The 16873-nt window shown below is 50.5% G+C and overlaps 1 protein-coding gene across 6 annotated transcripts in view; it reads left to right on the forward strand.

The window, feature by feature from the left end:
- Nucleotides 1–16873, forward strand: part of DLGAP2 (DLG associated protein 2) — a 442191-nt gene that overhangs the window by 213647 nt on the left and 211671 nt on the right. The window lies entirely within an intron of this gene.

A 16873-nucleotide genomic window follows, 5' to 3' on the forward strand; every position in this document is an offset into this window, starting at 1 on the left:
AGGAGAGGGAAGTCGGAGGTCTGGAGATGGTAACTGGGGGACTGTTCGTGATTGTCTGTTGGGTGATTGTAAAAGTCACCAGCTGCACTAGCCCCGCGAGGACCTGACCTGCTGTCACAGGTCCTCGCCGCCTGTGCCTTCGTGTCCTCTCATTACCGTGGGTGTTGCTCATTCTCAGCACCCCCATCTCCCCTCGACACCACCCACAGCCCCTAGACCCGGAGGTGTTCGCATCATTTGTCCTAAACACCACAGTGTACCTGGGAGCCGGCGTGGACATGCCAGCCCACGCTCAGAAGGGCCCGTCTTCTGGCCTCCATGTGGGAGAGGGTTATTCTGAACAGCTGCTCAAGAGGCAGCTGCGGGGGCAGCAGTGACATATCTCTGAAGACGACACTGTGTCACCAAAATGGCACAGGCCACACACCAACAATAATAGCGACACGGAACTTCTCTGATGTTCTCCTGAAATTTCAGTACCTCCCCACGTGCACAGTGCCATCCCCCCAGCCCACGTGGGACGGGCATGCAGGTTCCTTCCCCTTTGGTAGCAGCTGGACGTAACTCGGTGGTGTGGAGTCAGAGCTGTCAGCATATGGAAAGACGTTCCTGGTTGTACACAAGGAAGGGCTTCCAGGGGTCCCCTGCCACGCCCTCAGGATGTGACTTTCATAGGAACCGCTGGCTCCTCACTGCAAACTGTTAAACCAACAAACCCGAAACTCCAAATACTCACCGAGTGTTTCTCTCTGGCATTTTCAGGACAGAATCCACACAGATCGTTGGACATTCCACTTAGCACCACAATGTCCACTGAGGTCCTACTGTGTGCACAGTACAGAATCTGAAGCTGTGGGGGTTGATAACATGAAAGAAAACAGTGCTGCCCTAGAGGTAGAGGGTTTTAAGGCAGAAGGAGGGAGAGAGATTGCCATGTCACCTGTCTCGGCCAATCACAGCTGAGCGTCTTGGGGGGGGTGTGGGCCGGCTGGAGGTGAAAGGCTGGGAGCCGCAAGCCTGGGGTACTGAGCGGTTCAGCTCCTCTGATACACGGGTTGAAATCCGGACCCAGAAGCCTCTGTGTACACGGTGTCCTTGCAAAGTCTCTGCGTCCTGCGGACTAATCCTGCGTGAGCCAGGGTTTGCTCCTCAATGTTTGTCAGCACCTCAGGTTGACAGAGTCAAGATGAGGTTTCAGGTGATTTCAGTTTGAAAGTTTACAAGTCGTCGGAAATAGTAAGACCCTTACCAGAAACAATTACAGACAACTTCAATATGTGCGTGTAGACAGACAGACAGACAGACAGACACACACACACACACGATAGTCTGAGCAGCTGAACCAATTCTGGACTATTGAGGAATTTTGTAGAAATGAAATTTTAATGTCTTCACTCTCAGTGGGAATAATGAAAAGCATGGCTGAGTAGATATCGTTTAGAAGCTTGCTTTAATGAATAAATAAGTATATTGCAGGTTAAGCGGCTCCCCTGTAATCTATTTTGGCTATTAATTTGTGTAGCAATTTCCTTTTTTCGTACTTAGTAGAAAAACAGGTTTCAGGGCTCTGAAAGTGAGCCCACATTACAAATTAGCAGACATGATGTAACGATTCTGGATGAAACATAAAGTTTAAGCTCACAGTAAAGAAGCACACAAGCAGAGTCGGGGTAAAGAGAATCCCAGAAAGTCTTCAGACCCACCGTTCTTTCTCAGGCCTCCAGGCGAGAACACTCAGCGGCTGGTTCAGAAAAGTACGGAGCTGTTGGGGAAACGAGCTTAGAGACCACGGGTTGCCCGGAGCAGATTGGTGCCAGGGAGTGGGCTCCCCCGCCTTGGTGAGAACCCCGGCTTCCTGCTGGAGAATCTCTGCCATGTGTCTTGCCAGCTGTCCCTCTTGTTGAATGTTGTAACTACCTCAGTGCCAACCCTCCACTGAGGAAAGCACGTGAAAATGTAGCGTAATGCTTTATTAGAATCAGATTGGTAAAAGGAAATGAGTCTTGGCAAATTCCAGGGATCTGCCCCAAGTCAGACAGCTCGATGGCCAGCAGGCCCTGTCTTCTGGTCCTTTGTGGCGTGAGATCTGTGAGGAATGAAGCCCCTTGTCTCTTCCTGTCTTGTCAGGACTAGTGAACACCTTGTAACCACTTATAGAAAACTGTGGGGCGTTGGAGGTGGTCCGAGGCAGGAATGTAATGAGGAAACGCAGCAAGGTGAGCCCCGCGAAGCAGGTGAGTGAAGGGGCAGCGGGGTCAGGCAGCCCAGGGAAGCCCGCTGTGATGGCCTCAGCCCTGCTCTCTGGGCGCCTCCTGCTTTGACTTTCCTCTGTGCTTTTCGTCCTGTCTTTCCTGGCGATGCCTCGATTTCCCACAAGGACTGTTTGGCCCATTGCCGGTCATTTGCTCCAGAGTTATGTTTGTCCTTTTATCATTGAGGGCAGCCCCTGCTTCCCTCAGAATTTATGCTCGGTGCTCATTCAAACGAGCCTTTCGGTTTGTCTCCTCAAGGACACTCACTAGCAGTCGTGCCAGATAATTCATGGTGTTTGCTCTCACGCCAGGACGCTTATCATCATAAAACTCCCCATCTGGGCGCCTTTCCTTGGGGGCCGTTGCTGGCACAACACAGTTGCTCTGCAGCCCCCGCTGCTGAGTTCTTCACCCACCAGCCCTTTGGTGCCCGAGGGAGTGGCCCGGTGCCCCACCTCCCGCGGCTACTGGCACCCGGAGCTTCAGCCCGCAGGGACACGGGAGTGACAGCCGGGGGCTGCGGTGTCCCTCGGCGCGGGAGTCATTCACCCTCAGAATCATCGATTTAAAGACACTGAAATCAGGGAGCCCGACTCACCTGTATGCAGCGCTGATTTTTCTGACACGTTTCCTGCCTGAGGTTTAGGCAGAGCCACGGGCTGTGGCCTCATGTTTCCGCCCATCCCCCCCATTTCCCATTGAACGCCGGGCCGACTGTTGGCCATAGAGCAGCTCCCTTCTACTGTGCTCCACGCGGGTCACCATCCCGTTGGGTCAGCGTGTGCTGAGCTCTGAGACCCTGCACTAAGCGTCAGAAGGGAAGCGGAGTGTTACCTGCTGGTCCTGGAGCAGGTGGAGCCCAGCTTCAGAGCAGGCACCGCTGAAGGTCGGCGTCTGGTCTGGAGGCGCGTGCGCGAGGGTGCACAGGCCCCCAGAAGGGCAGCGGGCGCTGAGTCCCCCCCAGGCCTGGAGCTGTGGGGGGAGGGGATGGTGTGTGGAAGCTCAGTGCGAGCTGGACTCGGTGAGGAGAGGCCCCACATGGCCAGGGTCCTCTAGACAAGCAGAACTAGTGGAGATTCCTGGGAACGTAAAGTCCGGAATTAGCTCAGTGCCCATGGAGGTTGTGGAGCCAATGTCCCAGTTCACAGCCCGTCAGGCAGTCAGCTTTCCTTCCACTCAGGCCTTCACCTGATTTCACGAGGCCCACCCCCTAGGGGGGCAATGTGCTTTACTCGGGCTGGCACTTCAAATGGTGACGTCACCCACAGACAACTCGCAGATACCCCAGACCAACGCTGACCAAATGGCTGGGAGCCCCTTGGCTAGTTGCGTTGTCACACCCCCAGCAGAGCTTCGGTCCTCCTGGGAGGCAGGCCTGGCCAGGAGCCCCACCCCACGCGGGGGAGCAGGGACAGCACCGTCAGTTCCTCATGTCCTGTTTCTGTTCAAAGACGGCTGTTTCACATGTGTTGTGTTTGGATTACGTCACACCGACCCAGCCCAGCACAGGTCATGCCTGCATGAAGCAGCCTGGCTGCTTCCTCCAGAAGCTGGGCCACAGCTGTTCTGTGCTTGGGACACGAGACGGAACTTCAGCACATGCTGGTGGCCCCTTTTACAACAAAAAGCATAGACATGCAGAGAGGGAGCTCTCCGAGGCTCGGAGAGAGTCCACTTTGCAGCGGGAGCTGACAGGACGGTGTCACCTGCCTCCTGCTCAGCGGGCACGTGCGTCGGGCCTCTGGTCTTCACTGTTCTGCCACGTCCACGAGTGATTGAGAAGGTGCAGGACACGGGTTTGGAGTGAACTCGCCAACATGGAATCGGCGAGTGGCGAGGCCCAACGTGCCTGCAGGATGTGGTGTCCCACAGGCAGGACGGGGGCGTGGCAGCTGGGCGCTGGAGGGGGCCGCGTGGGGGCTGGGTGCCAAGTGCATGAAGGTGTAAACGCAGCAGAAGTGGGGGCAGAGCCCCTCTCGGGGAGAGTGGGGTTGTCATTAGCCGGCATGGGGTACAGCCGCTGTCGGGACAGAGCCAGAGAGTGGGCAGCACGAGGAGGACGCGGGCAGGAGCTGCGCCCAGGGGTCCGGGCAGCCTCTGAAAGGAGGAGACGCAAGGGACGGTGCCCTTAGGGTCCCCAGAGGAACAGCCTGACGACGGGTCATTGGAGCCCAGCCCCATGCTGGACTCAGGCCCACAGCTGGAAGCTCCTGGGTCGCTGTTGTCTCAGGCCGCGCGTGAGGTGGTGGGGGTGGCAGTGGTGGGAACCAGGCACGTAACACCAGAATTTACAGGCGGTGAGCAGCTGGCTTAGCAGCTCTTTATCACCTGGAATTGGAATTTTGAATGAATTAGATTTCCTAAATTCGTAGTATTTGATAAGAATGACACGTGCATAATGTTTACTTTTCCCCTCACAAAACATCTGGTATCTCTCACTTTGAAATCCCTTCATTTGAAACCAGTGTAAGACGTTAGCATCCTTCACAGAGGTCAGGGACAGGTCTTACTAGGGTCACTCCCGTTTGTCACGTATTATTGTTGCTCTTATGATAGGAATGCTTTTCATCGCATCCTCTTCTTTGTTTATAAGGAGAATCAGGACACTGCTGAACAGGCGATTTACTTTTCCTAAGCCCCCTTGGTTTTCCTGGAAGAAGACTCCTAGCCTGTGTGTGAGGACATTTATTCCTTGTCACTGACCAGTGTTTTGCTGATGTGATACCTGCTTGTCTGCTGTTTAAAGGGGCTCGTGTCTCCATATCAGCGTCAGGCCCCATGCTGATTGTTTTTTGCAGCAGATTTTTTAAGTAGTTTGAGGAACCCCGTTTGCCTTTTCTAAACGTTTTGATCAAGTTTTGCACGTTAAATGTTGTCAAATGTCTTTTCACTGTATAGTGCAATGATAAACTGCTATTACTATATCCTTACTGAATTATGAAAATAATTCCATTAATCGTCTTCCTCGGGTGGTAGCATTGTTAATTTTCCAGAGTAAATCCTCGCTGTGCTTGCTGCATTATTGTTACGTCTTGCTGAATTTCTGTTACTTCTATTTTAGTTAGGAGTTTCCCTCTGTATCTCTAAGTAGGACTGTCGTGTAGGTTTCCGTGAGGGCTCAGGTTTGGACAGCAGTGGTGAGGTAACCTCATAGATCAGTTAGAAAGCTTTTTCTTTTCTAGGTTCTCATTGGTTTAATGGCACAGGAATTATGTCTTCCCTAGGATTTGAGAGCACTGCACCATAAAAATGTCTGTGACTACCAGCTTCTTGAGGTAATTTTGGACATGTTTCCGTCCTTGCTGTGGCCTTTGACTTGTTAAGCTTTCTATCTCTTTCTGAGTCAATTCTGGGAACCTGTGTGCCTGCAGACTGAGCTTCCAGCAGGCGCTCAGCCTCACGCCCGACTCCACACTGCGCCCGGTTCATCCTCCTCAGTGCCCAAGGGATCCTGTCATCACACCCAGACTTTCCTTGGCTCTTAGGTGAGAATTGGAGATCTGACCATGGCCCCTTCCCATCATCCCTCCACCTGCTGCCTGCCCCTGGGCACCACGCTGCAGCCACACTGGCCCCTGCGGGCATAGGCCATGGACTCTGCCCACCTCAGGGCCCTTTCATCTTCCTGTGCTTTCATCCCTCCTCTCCTTCCTCCCGAAGCCATTGCTACCCTGCTTTCCCCAGATGGCCAGCTGGGTCCTTTAAAATAAGACAGGCTTATTTTAAATATCTCACCAAGGCCTCTCCTGACCGACTGACATGCAGGCAGTTGTAGGAGTGTAACCACCAGCACCAGCACTCGGGTTCACCAAGCGGGTAATGGTGAACGTGGCAGCATGGCCGTCCGTTTTCCGTCACCCAACCCTGGATGCTTTCGAGAGAGAACGGGGCTATTGATAATCGCATCAGAGGCAGCTTGTGCTCTGCAGCTGCTGATGGCACACTGGGTGATCCCTCCTCTTAAGTATCAGGCGGACGCTATCATTATCCTGCTTTCCAAAGAAGAAACTGAGGCAGGGAGCAGTGGTGAGGTGGGCGCCTGACCTGGGAGTCTGATGCTGGGAGCACCCATCCGTTCATTTTGTAGCCTCTGTCTGAGCTTTCAGTCGCCCAGCGCTCTGTTTGTCCCCACCTTCGGTAGGGCCCTGAGCTCCATGGTGGCAAGGACAGTGAATGTCCTCTCTGACCTCTGAGCCGAGTTATTCCCACTCTATGTGGAGTGAATGAAAGCATTTGCTGTTCTTGCTAATATCAAGATTTTCTAATTAGCCTTGAATAATAAGTAATGTTCTCTAATGAACTGGGAACCATCTGTTGCTTCACCATTTCCTGTCCGGGCGTGATCTGGACTAAACTGGGCATTTGCTCACCTCTGACTCAGACCCTCAGAGCCCACGTCCAAAATGCAGCACAGTTCCATCTCAGGGTGCCCTCTGCTCCCATGTTCTGCTGCCCACTTCTCGCTTAGTCCAAAGAAATCATCAACAATCAAAAGGGATTGTAACCTGCATCCGTGTAGAAAACTGTAAGTACCATTGTCAGGGAAGAACTTCCAGGCCTTAGTAATAACTGCGGGGCCAAGGGGAGACAACAGATGAAAGTCATGAGCTGAGTGTCTCAGTTTTGGGAAGAAGAAAAAAATTATACGACCTGATTGGGAATTAAGATACAGAATTTGTGGGTAAGAGAGAACAAGTTCAAATTAATGTGTTTGTTAACTGCCCTGTGAGGCTGACACCCTCTAAGGGACTGTGGAAATTAACACTTGTGTTCATGGGACACCTGTGCTGGTGGTGGCAGCTCCGGAAGGAGGCTGTGCATGTCTCTGGCTTTGCTTAGTTCCAAAGGACGAGCTCCTTCTGATTTATGAAAGGAGTTTCTTCACTCTTCTCTCTGTTTTGAAGTGTGTTTGCAGAGTTCATGAACGTTTGTGGGGCTGACAAAGTGTGAATAGCCACATCGGACATGGGTGCGCAGGTATCACATGGGAAAGTCTCAGTTATTTATCCTAAGTGACGAGTGGCAGTGACAAGCAGCCATGTCTCTACTTCACTCAGAAGCTTTGGGCTCCAGAAAGATACATCATTATTCAAGTGAATCAGGCTTTCATCCTAATTGTTTGGACACCACCGATCCTTTTTCATAAGTTTTCTCCTTAAACCACACTGATTCCAGCGATTGCTTTCTCTCTCATAACGGTAATATGTTATCCTCACTTCCCCACCAACAAGCTCATGTTTCTCCTGAATTGGATATAAAGTAAACAGTAGGAATGTAATTGGAGGGTAAATTCTGTTCTGTCTTAGCTGATGGAAAGTAATGAAAAATCGAGATGGAGAGGAGACGTGTACTCACCACACAGGCACCATTTATCATCTTCCTTTGAGACGGCACAAGATGACCGCTGTGCATGTTAACCAGCGACTACTGCGCGGGGTGGGAAGCAAAGAGTCGACCGTGAACCAATTAGTCGGTGGATGACATTTCTCTTTCCTCTACAAGACCACGAAAAGTTTAAAATACTGATGGAAAAAATCATTGCCTAAGAGCTGCTTGAAAAAAGTGACCAGAATTGCTGATTTTGCCGCCGCTTTTCATTTGAGTAGGAGAGGAGAACTCCAACTTAAAATAATGTGTCTATAAACTGCCTTCCAGACGGGCTGATATCTTAAAGTACGACTCATTAAAAACCACGTGTGGTTCAAATGCCAGGACCTCTGCTTAGAGATGGGAGCACTGGGGCACCCGCGTTCCCACAATAAGGTTTTCAAGGAAGAGCAACACTGTTTGGCACAGTGAGTCCCAGTGGTTAAATCACCCCGGTGGTTACGGCGGAGGGTTTGCAATGACTGTTCAGATTTTCCTAAGTGAGGAAGGACAACTACCTATTGGAATTCTAAAGATAAAATCAATCAAACAGCAGGCAGAGATTTGCTGAGCACCAACTATACGCTTCATTCTCTAGTAAGCAGTATGTGAGAGAGAAAAGAAGCAGGACATATAGTCTTTGTCATTAAAAACACTCAGAATATTTTCTTAACCTCAGTTGTATTTCTTTATCAGCTATGATTTCTCATTTTTGTGTGTCCCCTAAATATTCATTAATATGGAGGCAGATTCAAACTAGTCAGTTAATCAAAACAGTGGTTTTAGAGCATGGAGCGCTGCATCGACACAGGCAGACTTTAACGACAAGGATGATAACATAAGGCTTCTGCTCTCAAAGAGCTTATGGTCTGAGAGAAATTGCAAGAACAATGACAAATAATAAAAATATCTTACTCGTCCTTTGGCATTTGGCATTTACCTGACATTCATGGAACATTTACTGTGAGCCAGGAACATGGAGCATAAAAATGAGTAAGAAATGCAGTTAAGTTTGCATATTTATTGGGACCACAGTCTAGACTAAGGTTTCACTGCTTTTTCCCAAATACCTAGAACAGAGCCAGCTTGGCAGATAGAAAGTGTCCAGTAAATACGTACTGAATTAGTGACTATTTATACACAACATTGCTTTTAAAGGCCTTCACATTCAGGATCTTATTTTATCCTCACAGCTATTCTGTGTAAGAATAAAGCAGAAATTAATGAAATGCGGAACAACCTGGTTCTTTGAAAAGATCGACAAAATTGTGACACCTTTAGTTAATTAGTGAAGGAAAAAAGAGATGACTCAATCTGAAGTCTAGGATGAAAGAAGAGCCTACTTCCAACCTCACAGAAATGAGAACATGGCATGAGAAAAACGCTTTGAAACTAGACAGAGGTGGTGGTTGTGCCGCGTGGGAATGTGCTAAACGCCACTGGAATATTCAGTTTAACATGGTTAACTTTATGTTATGTGAATTTCACCTCAATTCTTTAAAAAGTGTGAAAAAAAAAGGATTACAAAGTAGTACTATTAACAATCATAAGCCAATAAATAAGGTAACTTAATTGAGATGGGCAAATTCTTAGATAGATACAACCTGCCAAAATGGACTTAAGAAGAAATAGAAATTCTGAGTAGACCTATGAGAAGGAAAGAGATTGTATTAGTAAAAGACAAACAAACAGCCATTTAGAAAAGTAAATTAAAAAAACTACCCACAAAGGCAAGCTCAGGTCCAGATCGCCTCACTGGTAGCAAACATTTAAAGAAGAATGAACACCAGTCCTTTTCATATTGTTCCAAAATTAGAAGAGGGAACCTCTAACTCCATCTATGAGGCCAGTATTACGCTGATGCCAAAACCATAGCACAATATCACAGGAAAAGAAACTGCAGACCAGTATCGCTTATGAATGAGACTCAGAAATCCTTCACACAGCGCTAGCAGACTGAGTCGCGCAACCTGTGAAAGAGCCCACCACATTCAGCTGGGATGGCCCCAGGAATGCAGTTGGTTTGACATCTGAAAATCAACTACTAGTAATGCACCCTGTTAATCGGATAAGAGAAGAGAAATGACAGGATCCACTCAATAGATGCAGAACAAGTATTTGACAAAATTCAACACCGCTTCATAATAAAAACACTCAACAAACTAGCAATAGAAGGAAAATACTCAGCCTGAGAAAGGGCAGCTATGAAAAATTTAGCAAGACCAGGACATCTGCTCACCACTTCTATTCAGCATTGACCTGGACATTGTAGCCAGGGCAGTTTTCCTCTTCTCACCTTTCCAAAAAGAGGAAAACAAGGTATCCAGATTGGCAAGTAAGAAACAAAACTACATCTATTTTCTGACAACATGAAATTGTATGGAAAATTCTAAAGAAATAATGATTGAGTTCAGCAAAGTTATAGGACACAAAATCAATATACAAAAGTAATTGCATTTAATTACACGTCCAATAAACAGTCCAAAAAATGTGACAAAAGAAACACAGAATTTGTACTCTGAAAAGTGTCAAGTATTGGTGAAGGAAATTCAGAAAAGTAAATGAATGGACAGGCACCCCACGTCCATGGGCCAGATCAGAAGACTTCATATTGTTAAGCTGGCAATACTCCCCAAATGGCTTAACAGATCTCTGTCAAGGTCCCAGCTGGGTTTTTCAGAAATTGACAAGCTGATGTTAAAATTCATGCAGAAATTCAAGGGACACAGAGCAGCTAAAATAGTCTTGAGAAACAAGAAGTCCAGATACTTTCGTAGGGATTGGAAGTATCTATACAGCAATGAGTGAAAATTTGGGATTCCTCCTTTTTACTTCAATTCGAAGAAGAGTCTGAGATGCTTGTTTGGGGAGCTGTGACTCAGCATTGTCACTCTTGTGACTGGGTGGTGGCTTTCGGCATCACATTCTGACCCCTGCCGGGGGTTGCCAAGCACAGGAAGCAAACTAGGGACACTAGCAGGAATGTCGTCCCTCTGGTGCCGGTGTTGGAAGCCAGACTGTGGGGCCAGGCGTGCACACGGCTTTTCCCTCCTCTCAGGGTCCCAGCGCGTGGGCCCTCCCCAGGGCCGGTCCTGCTGACCACCAGGCTGCGTGTGCTGAAGGGGACAGCGTGCCCTCCCCTTGCCTTCTCCGAGTCAGCTGACCTCACACCAACCTGTGTGTCCCTCGAGTAACACCTGATGATGGGCCGATGGTTAGTGGCCAGTGTGAGGCTGAAGGAGGGGCCGCACACCTATAGGTGCCTGAACTGAGGCTGGAGGTGTGTGATTGCCAAGGTGCTTTCATATATTTCACTTATTATCATTAAAATCTCTATAAAGTAGATATTATCACTCAGAAAAAAGTTAACATGGATGTTCAGTGGCTTGCCTCAGGCCTGTCACTCACTTATTTTTTTCCACTAACGTTTTTTGATATCTTTATTGAGATATAATTGACAAACCCCGCATTTACCTTTTTAAGTGTACAGACCAGTGGTTTTTAGTGTATTTGCAAGGTTGTAAAACCATCAGCACCGTCTGGTTTGAGAACAGTTTGCCCCTCCCCCAGAGAAGCCCTGACAGACCGTCACAGTCACCGCCTATTCCAGGCCCCCCCCCAGCGACCACAGATCTGCTGTCCGTCTCTAGCTGGGTCTCACTCCCTGCAAGCGGGATCACACCGCGTGGCGGGGCGCGGCCTGGCTCCCCGCGCTGAGCCTGGGGGCGCAGGTGCGTCCACGTCGGAGCGTGTGGGCTCCGTCCCGCGTGGCTGTGTCGTACCCCACCGTGCGCCTGCGTGCGCTTGCTTTTCTGTCTCCGAGCGTCAGTTGACCGACACCGAACTGCTGCGACCTTTGGGGCAACGAGTCCTGCTGCAGCGGGGCCACGTGCGTGTCGTGTGTCCCGCTGACTGGGTGTTCGCCTGCCCTGCGCCTGCTCCGGGAGCCCTTCATTTAAGGCAGAAGACGCAGCTGTGGCCTCCTGGGACCATGTCGTTCCCTGTGTGAATGTCATGCGGGGCGCCGTGGCCGACGTGGGGTGGAAGCCGAACCCAGTGCGTGGAAGGGCGGGAGGGACACCGGCTCGGTCGTGGAAATGAAGCTGAAGCCAGTGAAAGGTCGCGGGGAGCAGCTCCCCAGCCCTTGAGCCGCGGTCTGAGCGGCCGAGCCCCTGAGTCCGGCTCGCGTGTCCCGGTAGCGATCAGGGGTCTCGGGCAACAGAAGCTTCGTGAGTGTTGTCAGTGATTTCTCGGCAGCACAGCGGAGCGTCAGCGCGCAGAAGGGAAGGTTCTGCGGGAGAAGAGGAAACGCCGAGAGGGGAGGAACTGCAGGGGCCCCGCAGCCACGGCCGAGCCCCAGGGCAGAAGTGTGTGCCGGATAAGTGGGCGCAGGGGAAGGGAGGCGCAGCCCGGGCAGCTGCCCTTAGCGCTGCGCCCAGCGCGGCCTTAGCGGCTGCGCCCAGCGCGGCCTTAGCGGCTGCGCCCAGTGCGGCCTTAGCGGCTGCGCCCAGTGCGGCCTTAGCGCTGCGCCCAGTGCGGCCTTAGCGGCTGCGCCCAGTGCGGCCTTAGCGCTGCGCCCAGTGCGGCAGTGCCCGGCGCCGGGGCTGGACGGCGAGGGCCGTGCTGTGCCAAGGGCGCGGAGGCTTCTGTGTGCGCTGGCGGCTGGGTCTCCCCTGGGAAGTCTCCATGGCTGCTGAGCTGTGGGCGGTGGTGGACGATGGCACTAGTGAAATCCCAAACGAATATCTGAATTTTTAGAGGTAAAATGTCAAGGAGAACGTCCTCCTTGCTGTGGGCTATTGCTATAGAAAAGGTTAAGACAGGCTCCTCCCGCGCTGCTTCCTCAGGGGACATACGTGTGTGCGCAGGGGGCGCCTGCTGCGGCCGGAGGGCCGGCCGTGTCCTCGCCCCTAACGCCCGCAGTGCCCCGCTGTGGCCGCCGGCACCGTTCTCACCCGCTGTCCCCACTGCGTCTGTGCAAGGGGCCCTTTTGCAAGGACACCTGTCACGCTGGGGCAGGCGCCGTGCCCTTGGGCTGCGTTGCTCTCGTCTTCACTCCTTACAGCCTGGCGGCCATTTCCAGCAAAGTCCCTTCCGAGGTTCTGGGGGCAGGACTGCACATGCGAACCCGGGGGGCAGCTCCACCCATGACAGGCTGGTTCAGATCTAACATGGCCCTGTGTCAGGGAACAGTTTGAAAACAAGGCTGAAAATGATCCTCGGTGATGACTTTGGTTTTAGGATGTGCCTTTCGTGGACAGTCTTAGACGGGGTGAGCTTCCAAGTGACAAGTAACAGGTCGTTTGCTCGGGCTCCGCGTGTTGTCGGGTTCGCACAGCAGCCGCGTCAGGCGTGACCCCTACCGCTCTCGATGCTGAGTCACGCCCCCACGTCTCCGGCGGGCGCGGTGGCTTCCTGCGGTCACTGCACGTGCTCCCCACACGCGCCGGAGGACGCGCGCGCGGCTGCGTGGGCCCTCTTGTGCCAGTCTCCCGCGTGGGAGTCGGCAGCTTTTGAACCTGCTCACTCTGTGTGGGACCTGGTCGGTGGTGATGTGCTTCATCTTAACTAACAGAAGTGACTTGGATTAATTGTGATTTACATTTGTCACAACCAGAGTGTGACTTAGATTTAAACAGGCAAAAACTATGTAAATGGTGAAAAAGTAATCAATTCTGGGAGCATTCAGATCAACTTTGTTTAATTTTAAAGTTCAGAGGTGCTTATCCTCTTAAATCTGATGATTTAATTTTTACAACTTCGGAATACAGAGAAAAATACAGCTGCCACACTGTTCAACTGACTTTTCTGATACATCTTTTGTAGTTTTAATATGACAGTGTACATCAATTATGAGTATTATCTCTGCTTAAAGATTTCCTTATGGCGTGAGATTATCTCCCGATGTCCTACAGGGAAACACAGCTTTGAGACTTGATTTGGTGATTGACAGTCCAGTCTCATTTGGTATAATGGGATTTAATTTGTTTGTAGATAAGCTTACCTAAAGGGACTGTCACGGGAACAGAAATCCCCTAGCTTATACAAACAACAGAAAATTAATTAACATGGAAGCACTAATTAGTTTTCGCAATTTGCTGCAGAGCTATGGGTCCTGAGGGGTGAGACAGGCTGGTGGTTGGCGGGAGATGGGGGGAGGAGGGAGAGGCTCTTTCAGGGACACGAGAGAGTAGAGGTGACGGGGGCAGGAGAGGACCCATGAAGTCACCACTGCCTACAGAGAGATGGGAGTAGAAGAGAGAACATGGAGACCTGGCGTCAACGGCCAGCATGGTGGCCTGTCTGTCGTCACTAGAAGGGGACCCTGGGTCCTTAAGCAGCTTCTTGGAGGGCCTCCCATCATCAAACTGGGACACACCTCCAGCCCCACCTGCTTTTGCAAAGTGCTCCCTCTCTCTGGAATGCCTCTCGTCCCATCTCCTCAGGGATACCCCTGCCCTCCTGCAAACGTGGGTCGCCCCGCTCTCCACTCCCACTCCCCTGGGCACTGCGTGCGTCTGCTTGCCTGTTTGTCTCCCTGGGAGACCAGCGCGGTGGGGCCCCGCGGTGCCAAGTGGCTCCGAAGGCTGGTGCAGGTGCCCAGTGCGGGAAGATGGAGGGGAAAGCAGGCGGCGGCCCCCAGCTGCCCCCGCAAACACCTGCTCTTGGATTCCAGGGTCTCTCAGGGCTGGAACCCAGTCCCGACAGAGCGCGGAGCACATGCCATGCGCCTGGTCCTGGCATCTGTGTGTTTTGCTAAGGACACAGGGAATCGACTGTTTGTGGCCACACTGCATCCCAGACACCTGGGAGCCCTCGGCATGTCTGCACTGAGCCACCCAGGGCCCTGCGGTATCAAGAGGCAGGAGGGGCTGTGACCACACAACAAGGCATCCAAAAAGGGTCCCTCTTAGGGGCTGCTTTGGGGAAAAGCGACACGTGCTGGCCTTCTGACTTTGAGAAAAATTTTTAACTTTTTGTCCTTTAAAAGAGGAACACTTACCAATAGACATACGAAAAAATGCTCAACATCACTAATCATCAGAGAGATGCAAATAAAAACCACAATGAGATATCACCTCACCCCAGTCAGAATGGCTATCATCAACAAGACAAATAGTAACAAGTGTTGGAGAGGCTGTGGAGAAAAAGGAGCCCTCATACACTGTTGGTGGGAATGCAGACTGGTGCAGCCGTTATGGAAGGCAGTGTGGAGGTTCCTAAAAAAAATTACGAATAGAATTGCCATATGACTCAGCAATCCCGCTCCTGGGTATCTACCCAAAAAATCTGAAAACATTTATACATAAAGATGTATGAGTTCTGAAAATTAAGTTTGCAAACTTGTTGCAACGATGTTGCTAACTTTTATTTTTTTAAAGATTTTATCAGGGAAGGGGAACAGGACTTTATTAGGGGAACAGTGTGTACTTCCAGGACTTTTTTCCAAGTCAAGTTGTTTTCCTTTCTGTCTTAGTTGTGGAGGGCGCAGCTCAGCTCCAGGTCCAGTTGCCATTGCTAGTGGCAGGGGGCACAGCCCACCATCCCTTGCGGGAGTCGAACCAGCAACCTTGTGGTTGAGAGGACACACTCCAACCAACTGAGCCATCCGGGAGCTCAGTAGCGGCTCAGCTCAAGGTGCCATGTTCAATCTTAGTTGCAGGGGGCACAGCCCACCATCCCTTGCGGGACTCAAGGAATCGAACTGGCGACTTTGTGGTTGAGAGCCCACTGGCCCATTTGGGAATCAAACCGGCAGCCTTCGGAGTTGGGAGTATGGAGCTCTAACTGCCTGAGCCACCAGGCTGGCCCTGTTGCTAACTTTTTTTGATATCATAGGGATTATTCATTATGAATTTGTACCAACTGGACAAACAGTTAACTAAGTTTACCATTTAGAACTGTTGAAAAGGCTGCGTGAAAAAGTTAGACAACCTGAACTTTTCGCCAACAATTCATGGCTGTTGCATCACGACAATGCACCAGCTCACACAGCACTGTCTGTGAGGGAGGTTTTAGCCAGTAAATAAATAACTTTACTGGAACACCCTCCCTACTCACCTGATCTGGCCCCCAGTGACTTCTTTCTTTACCCAAAGATAAAGGAAATATTGAAAGGAAGACATTTTGATGACATTCAGGACATCAAGGGTAATACGACGACAGCTCTGATGGCCATTCCAGAAAAAGAGTTCCAAAATTGCTTTGAAGGGTGGACTAGGCACTGGCGTCAGTGTATAGCTTCCCAAGGGGAAGACTTTGAAGGTGACCGTAGTGATATTCAGCAACGAGGTACGTAGCACTTTTTCTAGGATGCGTTCGCGAACTTAATTGTCAGACCTCATATGTATCCCTATGTTCACTGCAGCTTTATTTACGGTGGCCAAGACATGGAAACAACCAAAGTGTCCTTTGATAGATGAATGGCTAAAGAAGTTGTGGTATATACACACAATTGAATACTATTTTGTCATAAGAAAAGATGAAATAGTGCCATTTGCCGCAACATGGATGGATCTTGAGTTATTTATTCTAAGCAAAGTAAATCAGACAGAAAAATTCGAGAACCACATGATTTCACTGATATGTGGGATATAAACTGAAAACAAAGGAACAAGACAAACAAATGAGAAACAGAAAATCATAGACACAGACAATAGTTTAGCAGTTACCAGAGGTTGCGGGGGGTGGGAGGTGGAGATGAGGGTAAAGGGGATCGAATATATGGTGATGGAAGGAGAACTGACTCTGGGTGGTGAGCACACAATATGATATACAGATGATGTAATACAGAATTGCACACTTGAAACCTATGTAACTTTACTAACTATTGTCACCCCAATAAATAAAAAAAGCAAAACAAGGGAAACACTCATGCCTCACTGGCTGTCAGTGTGACTGGGCTCGCGAGCTCCTCCAGGGGTGGCGCTGTGCCCGCAAGGCCTGTGTCACTGTCCATCTGCCTGAGGAGCTGAGCTGAGTGGAGCTGTCACGTTCCTTACTTCCCGGGTTTCACCTGCCGCTCTGGCCTTTCGTTATTACGTGGCCTGACTCTCACTCCCTCCTCCTCCTCCTCTCTCTCACGATAAGTTATGACATTACCCTCTGTTTTCCTCATAGTTTTTTAAGTAGAGTGATTGAATCACTCTTTACATTTCCCTGTGTGTCCCCGCTGTTTTCCTACATGGCGTTTAAGAGGCAGCCCGGCATTACTCGCCATGTTTCATAGCCCACCTGCCATGGAGCCTCCGCCT

The sequence above is a fragment of the Rhinolophus sinicus genome, linkage group LG04 (assembly GCF_036562045.2).
Source record: "Rhinolophus sinicus isolate RSC01 linkage group LG04, ASM3656204v1, whole genome shotgun sequence".
In the NCBI taxonomy this organism is placed as follows: Eukaryota; Metazoa; Chordata; class Mammalia; order Chiroptera; family Rhinolophidae; genus Rhinolophus; species Rhinolophus sinicus.